The 8,020-nt window shown below is 37.9% G+C and overlaps 1 pseudogene; it reads right to left on the bottom strand.

Annotated features, from left to right (window-relative positions):
• Positions 1-2,054: 2,054 nt before the first annotated feature.
• LOC102868182 lies at positions 2,055-2,730 on the bottom strand (annotated as a pseudogene).
• Between the last annotated feature and the right edge of the window lie 5,290 nt (positions 2,731-8,020).

Genomic DNA, 8,020 nt, shown 5'->3' with positions numbered 1-8,020 from the left:
AAAAAAAAAAAGAAGAAATGCAAATTCTTAAATCCCCCTCCAAACGTATGGACTCAGAAACTCACAGTAACTGGTGAGTTCCAACAACTTGCGCTTTAACACAGTCTGGTGGTTCTGATGTGCACTAAAGTTTAAGAACGACAGGTCTAATTTAGTATAGTCTGAAAAGAAGAAAGTTGAGGAAAATAAAGGTTATGTTTTATTGAGTGTTAATTTTATACCAGGCACAGTTCTGTATGTATACCTTATAATCTCCTCATAATGTACCCTTTCAAACAAAAGAGCTTATGATTGTTCCAAGTTCACAGATGGAAAAACAATGATAATTACATAGCTAGCAATGAAGACCATATTCTAACTCAGACTAACTGGCTTTTAAACCCCTGAGTTTAAGCATGATTCTTTGCTAATTTACAGTTCAGCCCCAGGCAAATTGAAAGGTAAAGTTTCTTCCTATACTAAAGTAGCAGGTGGGCTACCTAGTGGAAAGGGAGTGAGTGCCTCTGATAATGGGAAGAAATAGGAACAATATTTGACTAAAGCAGGTGAAGTAATCTCCCAAAATGATAAGACTTTTCGAAACTGTTGGGTTTCAGGAGTGACATAGTCCCCAAAGTGATGCAGACACCACAGGGCCTCTAGTACCAGTGTCTTCCACTAATTATATTCAACTTGTTTTGAAATCAGGGAGTGCTATGCCTCCCACTTCATTCTTGTTTTTCAGAAGTGCTTTGCTTAGTCGAGGTCTCTTTACTCTCCAGATAAACTTGATAAGTGCCTTTTTTGATCAGCTTGAAAAATGAACTTGGTATCTGTCCTGTGATTGCATTTAAACATGTAGATTGCTTTTGGTAGGATTGTCTTTTTCACTATATCAAGTCTTCCTATCCATGAATAGGGAACATTTTTTCATTTTTGTAGGTCTTTTATTGTATCTTGCAGAAATGTTTCATAGTTTTCTTTGTAAAGGTCTTTTGCGTCTCTAGTTAGGTCCATTCCTAAGGATCTCAATTTGTGGCTGGCTATTGTAAATATTGTGGCTTTCTTATTTTCCTTCTCTGTATTTTCTTTGTTACTGTAGAGGAATCCCTCTTACTTTTGTGTATATTGATCTTGTCTCATGTATCCTGCCACTCTACTAAGTGGGTCTACTACTGATAACAGGTTTTTCTGTTGGGTTTTTGGAGTTGTCTGTGTATGCTATCATATTATTGGCATATTGAGACAGTTTCACCATCTCTTTGAAAATTGGAATGCCTCAAATTTCCTCCTCTTGCCTTATTGCCATAGCAAGAATTTCCAGTAAAATATGAAAAAAAATGGTGATAGTGGGTATCCTTGTCTGGTCCTTGTTTGCAAGGAGAATGCTTTTAGTCTTTCTTCACTGAACAATATTGGCCCTTAATTTTGCATATATACTTTTCAAGATGTTGAGGACATTCCCTTCTATATTCCTATTTTGCTGAGTGTTTTGATCAGGAAGGTGTGTTGGATTTTGTAAAATGCTTTTTTCTGCATCAATTTTTAAGATCATGTGTTTCTTGTTATTTGCTTTGTTAATATGATTAATTACATTGATTGTTTTTCTTGCATTGAACTTTTCTTCCCTGTTATGAATCCCATTGGTGATGATGAATTTTTTTAAGTGCTTTTGGATTCTATTGACAAGAATTTTTAAAAAATCTATATTCACAAGTTATATTGATCTGTAGTTTTCATTTTGTTAATATCTTTTTCTGGTTTTGATATTAAGGTATGCTTGCTTCATAGAATGAATCTGATCTGGAGTGTTCCTTCTTTTCTGTTTTTTTGAAATAATTTAAGTAGAATTGGTAATAAATCTTCTCTGAATGTTTAGTAGAATGCAGCCATGAAGCCATCTGGTCCAGGACTTCTTTGGGGGGAACCTTACCTCCCCTCCTTTTCATCTCTTTTACATTTTGTGTGTTTCTGATTGTTTTCTGTGAATTATTGTGAAAAGCACAGAAACCAAAACCAAGGCGTTTGATTTCTTTTATATACCGCTTTGCCCTGTTCAGCATGGTAATTTGTTCTCACAAATGATAGAGGCAGAAGAGGGTTGGAATGAAGAGGCCCCCGGCCACCAGGCTGGGAAAAGAGGCTGCTGTTGTCCAAGGAGTAGGGGTTGGGCTTCATGGGCCAGCTGCATCCAGATCTTATTGGTCTGTCTTTTGAGATTAGACCCTTCCTCATATTTGTCCTCTTCCTCTTCTTTCTTCTCCAATCCTGGATGAAGATGTACCTCACTCACTGTTCCAGCCATGATGTAAAGTGCATGGGCTTTGGGATTGTCATCGTACTCCTTGACAAACTCAGTGTAGAGCTTCTCTGTATAGACACCTCTCCTGGAGACTTAACTTCTCCTTTCTGATGCTCACAGGGATGATCTCATCATGGGGTGTGCTGTGCCCAACACGGCCAAGTCTTTCACCACAATGTGGTCATTTATTCGCACATCAAACATCTTGTACTGGGACTGTGCAAAACAGACCTCAGCAAATTTCAACACCAGCACACAGTTGCTCTCTTCCTTGATGGGCAAAAAATCACCTCATTGTACCTTTCCGTTTGATACAGGATCTGGTCCTAAGGGTTAGAGCACAGGATTGGCAGTTTCATGCCATAGTCTGAGGCTGAAGGTTTTCCCTGGGTGATGCAATAGACCCATTTGCCCCTAGAAAGATCAAATGCGCAGGTTCCTCCAGGCATGATCTCATGAAGATGAGAGCTGGGGGAATCTTTTTATGGCCTGTTCAAATTTCTTCTTTTCTGGGTCTGTTCAAGGATTCTAGATATGTCCATGTCAATCTAGGTAGGGCATGAGTATCAAGGAATTTGTCAATTTCTTCTAGGTTTTCAAGTTTATCAGAGTATTGTTGTTGTTGTTCATTGCTGTCGAGCACAACTAATAATGACCCTATGAACCAAAGGCCCGAAGCCTTTTTATAACTATCCTCACTTCTCCAGATTCATAGAGTTTCCAGAGGCATATGTTTTAGGAAATGGATGCCACTCATGCTTCCAAACAGGTCGTATACTGGGAGTTCCACCAACCACTGTCCACCATGGGCAGTCATTATGGCATTTGAACCCCAATGATGCAAGTTTCAGCGTCACAGCAAACCCATATCACCTCAGTGACAGAAGAGTACAGTACAACTCAGAAGAATGTTTCTCCAAAATAATAACACTAGGTTCTTGAGGCCAATCAACATTTAAATACTAGGGATCCCCCCTTCTCTCTCTCTTCCTCTGGATATATATCTCTATCTCATCAATCTTTATATCTATCTATATATCTATATCTATCTCGAAATTTAAATACATGGGAGATACACACACACATACACACACACACACACACACATACACACACAGAGAAGATGAACAAAAGGCCTGAAGCCTTTCTATAACTATCATCATTTCTCCAAGTTTTCAAATTCATAGACTTTCCAGAGGCATATCGTTTAGGAAGTGGATGCCATTTCTGCTTCCAAACCTGAGTCAATCTGGGAGATCCACCAAAGACTGCCCATGATGGGAAACCAATTATGGTGTTTGACACACCTCTGGGACAGTTGTCCATCATCACAGCTACTCTAAGTTACTTCAGTAGAGCAAATAGACAGATCACTGCTATACCACTTAAAAGAATGTTCATCCTAAATCAATTCATATTTGGCCCTTGGGTTACAGGCACTCAGATCCTATGGCAATTTTAAATACCAGCACACCCAAATGCTGGTGTTCTAAGAGCCAGAGACCCCTAATTCATCTGGCAAGTCCATCTGCTGACACCCAATTGGGGATGAAAATAAAGCCACAAGAGCCCCAAGCATTTCATATGTGTCCCTCCTCAAGATGTGAGATGCCAGTATAGTTTTTCATAATATTCCAAAGTTGTTACTGCTAAGTGCCATCAAGTTGCTTGCAACTCATAGAGACCCTATATACAAGAGTTCTGAACCTTGCCAATCTCATCATCACCAACACAATTTTTATTTGGTTCCATTGTGATGTCATGTCTACTATTAATCAATCAAGTTATATGTGTCTTCTCTATTTTTTTTTTTGTTGTTGTTGTTAATTTTGCCAATAGTTTGTCAAATTTATTGACCTTTCAGAAAACCAGCTCCTGGTCCTGTTGATGGTTCCAATTGTTTTTCTGTTTTCTATATCATTGATTTCAGCTCTGTCCTTATAATTTCCCTTTTTCGAGAGGCTGTAGGGTTAGATTGCTGTTCTTTTTTTTATTTGATGTAGGTTTTGTGTTAGATCATTAATTTTGCTTATTTCTTCATTTTTTATATATGTAAAAGCTAAGGATTTTTACAGCTAAGGACTGTATCTCAGAGATTTTGGTATGTTGTATTTTTACTTTCATTTGTTTTAAGTTATTTTTAATTTCTTTATTTCTTCTATCACCAAATTGTATTCTAACAGGGTGTTATTTAACTTCCACATGGGTGGTTTTATAACCTTTATGATTAACTTTGTGGTTAATTTTGAGTTTTGTGGCATAGTGGTCTGAAAAAATATCTTCTTTTATTTCAATGTGTGGGTTGTTTTGGTTTTTTTTTTATTTGTTAAAGCTTGCTTTGTGTCCTGATATATGATCAATACTGAGAAATGTACCATGTGCACTTGAGAAGAAAGTGAACTGAGTTTTATTTAGGTGCAGTACTTGGAATGCATCCACAGGGCTGAGTTGGTTGATTGTATGGTTTAGATTTTCTGAATCTTGCTTAAGTTTCTTTTGAGTTGACCTGTTTTTTGGTGTGAGTGGTTTGTTAAAGTCTCCTACCACTGTTGTGATGCTGTATATTTCTTCTTTCAATTCTATTAGCCTTTGCTTTATGTATGTTGTGAGTCTATCATTTGGTTCATAGATGATGACCACAGTTATGTCTTCTTTATCTAATGTGCCTTTAATTATTATAGTGCCCTTACTTATCTTTTATGTGATTTTCATCCTGAAGCCTATTTTATCACAGGTTAGCATTGTCACTCCTGCTTTTTTGTACATGTCATTTGGTTGGTATATTTTCCCCCAACTTTTGATTTTTTTCATCTTTCTCCTCGTTCCTTAAGAAATGTGTCTCTTGTAGGCAACATATTAATGTTTTATTATCCAATTTGTAACTCTTTTTCTCTTAATTGGTGCATTTAATCCCTTCACATTAAGTGTGATTATGAACAGGCCAGGGTTTTTTGTTGCCATTTTGCTGTGTTTCTTTTTGTGTTATTTATAGTTACTATGGTCCATCTATTTTTGTTTGGTGTCTCTGTGTGAAGAACTTCTCTTAAAATTTCTAGTATTTTTGGTCTTGTTTTCACAAATTCCTTAAGCTCCTTCTTTTCTACAAATAACCTAATTTCTTCTTTATAGATAGTTTTGCTAGATTTAGGATCCTTGGATGGAAGTTGTTTTCTTTAATGTTCTGTATATGTCATCTCATTGTTTTCTTGCTTGCATGGTTTCTGCTGACAAATCAGAACTTAATCTAATTATTTTTCGTTTGTAGGTGATGCTGTTTTTGTGGTACTTTTAGTATTCCATCTTTATCTTTTGTTTCAGAGAATAGGACTCTGATATATCTTGATGTTTTTCATTTGGGGTGTAGTCTATTTGGTGTTCACTGAGCTGTGTGAATATGGATTTCCTTGTTCTTCATAATACCTGGTAAGTTTTCTTCTAGAACCTCTTCCACACTTTTCTGAGTGGTTTCCCTTTTCCTGTTGTGTTCTGGAATTCCAGTAATACATGTGTTATTCCTTTTGATGTCATCCCATGTGATTTTAATATTTTCTTTATATTACTTATGTCTGTGCTTTTTCTTCTAGTATGTTTCCATTGAGGTTCTTGTTTTTCAGCTCACTGACTCTCTGTTCTACATTTTTGTCCCTTCAGTACACTGAACACTTGTGCCATTTCAGTCTTGTTATTCTGGATTGCGTTTTCATGCATTTCTGTTATTTCCTGTTGGTTGTACTCTTTTTGTCTTTTGATGATTTTTTAAGTTCTTGTAGCTCTTTATTGTTTCAATTCTTCCATCTTTTGCATTTTATTTCATAGTATACAAGTTCCTCCTCATCAATACACATCTTCTGGCACCCTGTCTATAGAGTATTTGCTTTCTTAATATCTTCCATTGTTTCTGCAATTATTTACACCTTCTTCTGTAGCTTTTCAATAACTATGTATTAATAGATTTCTTCTGGTTCTTTGCCTTCAAGGTATTCACTTTGTTTCTGGCTTCCATTTTTTTTCCTTCCATCATTTGTACTTTCTTCTGTAGAGGTTCAAATGACTCTATATCAATATGTATCTTCTGCCTCCCTGACTCTGGAGTATTCAATGGTCTGCAATATACTCTTTTTGGGGGGGAGAAGGTTTAATTTGTTTTTTCCCCAATGTTTGAAGCTGCCTGTTGTTTTCTTGACATTATGTCAAGTTTTTCTTGATAAGTATTGGGCCATTACTCTTGTGTCTGCATAAGTTGTTTATACTTCTAATATTTCTGGTGGTTTTGATTCACTGCCAGCTTACAATGTTCTATCTATAGTGTGGGCCAATCACTCTCCTGGAAATCCTTTCTGGGAAAGTCATTCAGGTTCTCTCTGGTCTGCAATGCAGCCCTATGAGAATCTTGCCTTACTGTAGTCCCGTTTCTCAATTTTTTCATCCTCCTTTGTCTGTGGAGTGGCAGAGTGGTGTAACACCAGATGCTCCACTTAAGTGGTTTTTGATCAGGGGTCTTTGAAGGCAGCTCTTTGCCTACCACCTAGGAATATGGAATAATTGACAAATTTGTGTGTCATCCTTGTATAGGAGCCATACTAATATTCTCTGTGTCGTTCCAATTTTAGCATATGTGCTGCTGAAGGAGGACTAAAGCAGATATATTAAAACTCAATTAATAGATAACCCAACTAAGGTTCAAAGAGATAAATCAATTAACTCAAAGACTAATGCACAGAAATCAGCAGCACTAAGGCTGAACCCTAGGGAGCTCTGGTGGCTCAGTGGCAAGAAACTATGCTGCAATCTTGAAGTCATGTGGTTTGAATCCACAGGATTCTCTGCAGTAGAAGGATGGACAATCTCCTCCTGTGAGATTAATTGCCTCTGAAAACCTGCTATGGGTCAATTCTAACTCACCTGTATGTACACACACACACACACGCACACACACTTGAATCCAGTTTCTCTGGTTCCTGGACTACATAGTAAAAGCAAGTCTAGATGTTTGGAATCTGTGCAAAGAGAATGTTGTTGAGGAAGACATAGGTAGGAGGACATTATTCCCTTTTAGGGGTGTTGATCAGAGCTTGACAGCATTTAAAAACCACAGGAAGGAAAAAAAGAATCCTGTATATAGTTAATGCACCTAGCTGATATCTGAAAGAATAGAGGTTTGATTATATCCAGACAGAGGTGCCTCAGAAGAAAGGCCTACCGATCTACTTCCCAAGCACAGTTCTCAGAAAGAGTTACCATAAGCTGGATCTAATTATGGCACCTGGAGGGAGCCAATGGGGAAATGCACAGTGAGGCTGATGATGAGAAAGTTTCTGTTGAAAGCACTCTGGCTGCTGTGCTAGGGGTCATGCCCACGTGGTCAGCACGGACAATGGGAGGCCTGGGCTGGGCTAGGAGGCCTCCTTAGGATCTACTCAGAAGGAAAAGAGTTTGATATTGTGTCCCTGAGTTCCCAAAGTTGTGCCAGAGTAGAAAGAGGTTCACTTTTCTTATCTATGCTTCACACTCAAGACAAGATTTCATGTACTTGCTTAGCAGCTGGGCTGGGCTCCACATGTCATTGAGGCTTGTGGTGGATAAAGAAAATTTCCCTTTTACCAAGGACCCTGTTTTGCTAGTGCTCTTGACAGACTGAAATTGAGAAGTGGTGCCCACATAAAAGCCCTTGCCAGTCTTGGCGCTACCCAGACTGCCCTCACAGTGGCAGTATAGCTTCAATTAGGGGATGCTTATTAA

The sequence above is a fragment of the Elephantulus edwardii genome, unplaced genomic scaffold (genome assembly GCF_000299155.1).
Source record: "Elephantulus edwardii isolate Elephantulus edwardi_28Jun2011 unplaced genomic scaffold, EleEdw1.0 scaffold00203, whole genome shotgun sequence".
NCBI lineage: Eukaryota > Metazoa > Chordata > Mammalia > Macroscelidea > Macroscelididae > Elephantulus > Elephantulus edwardii.
Note: the sequence above shows the minus strand (reverse complement) of the source record. Positions and strands in the feature narration are given on the sequence as shown.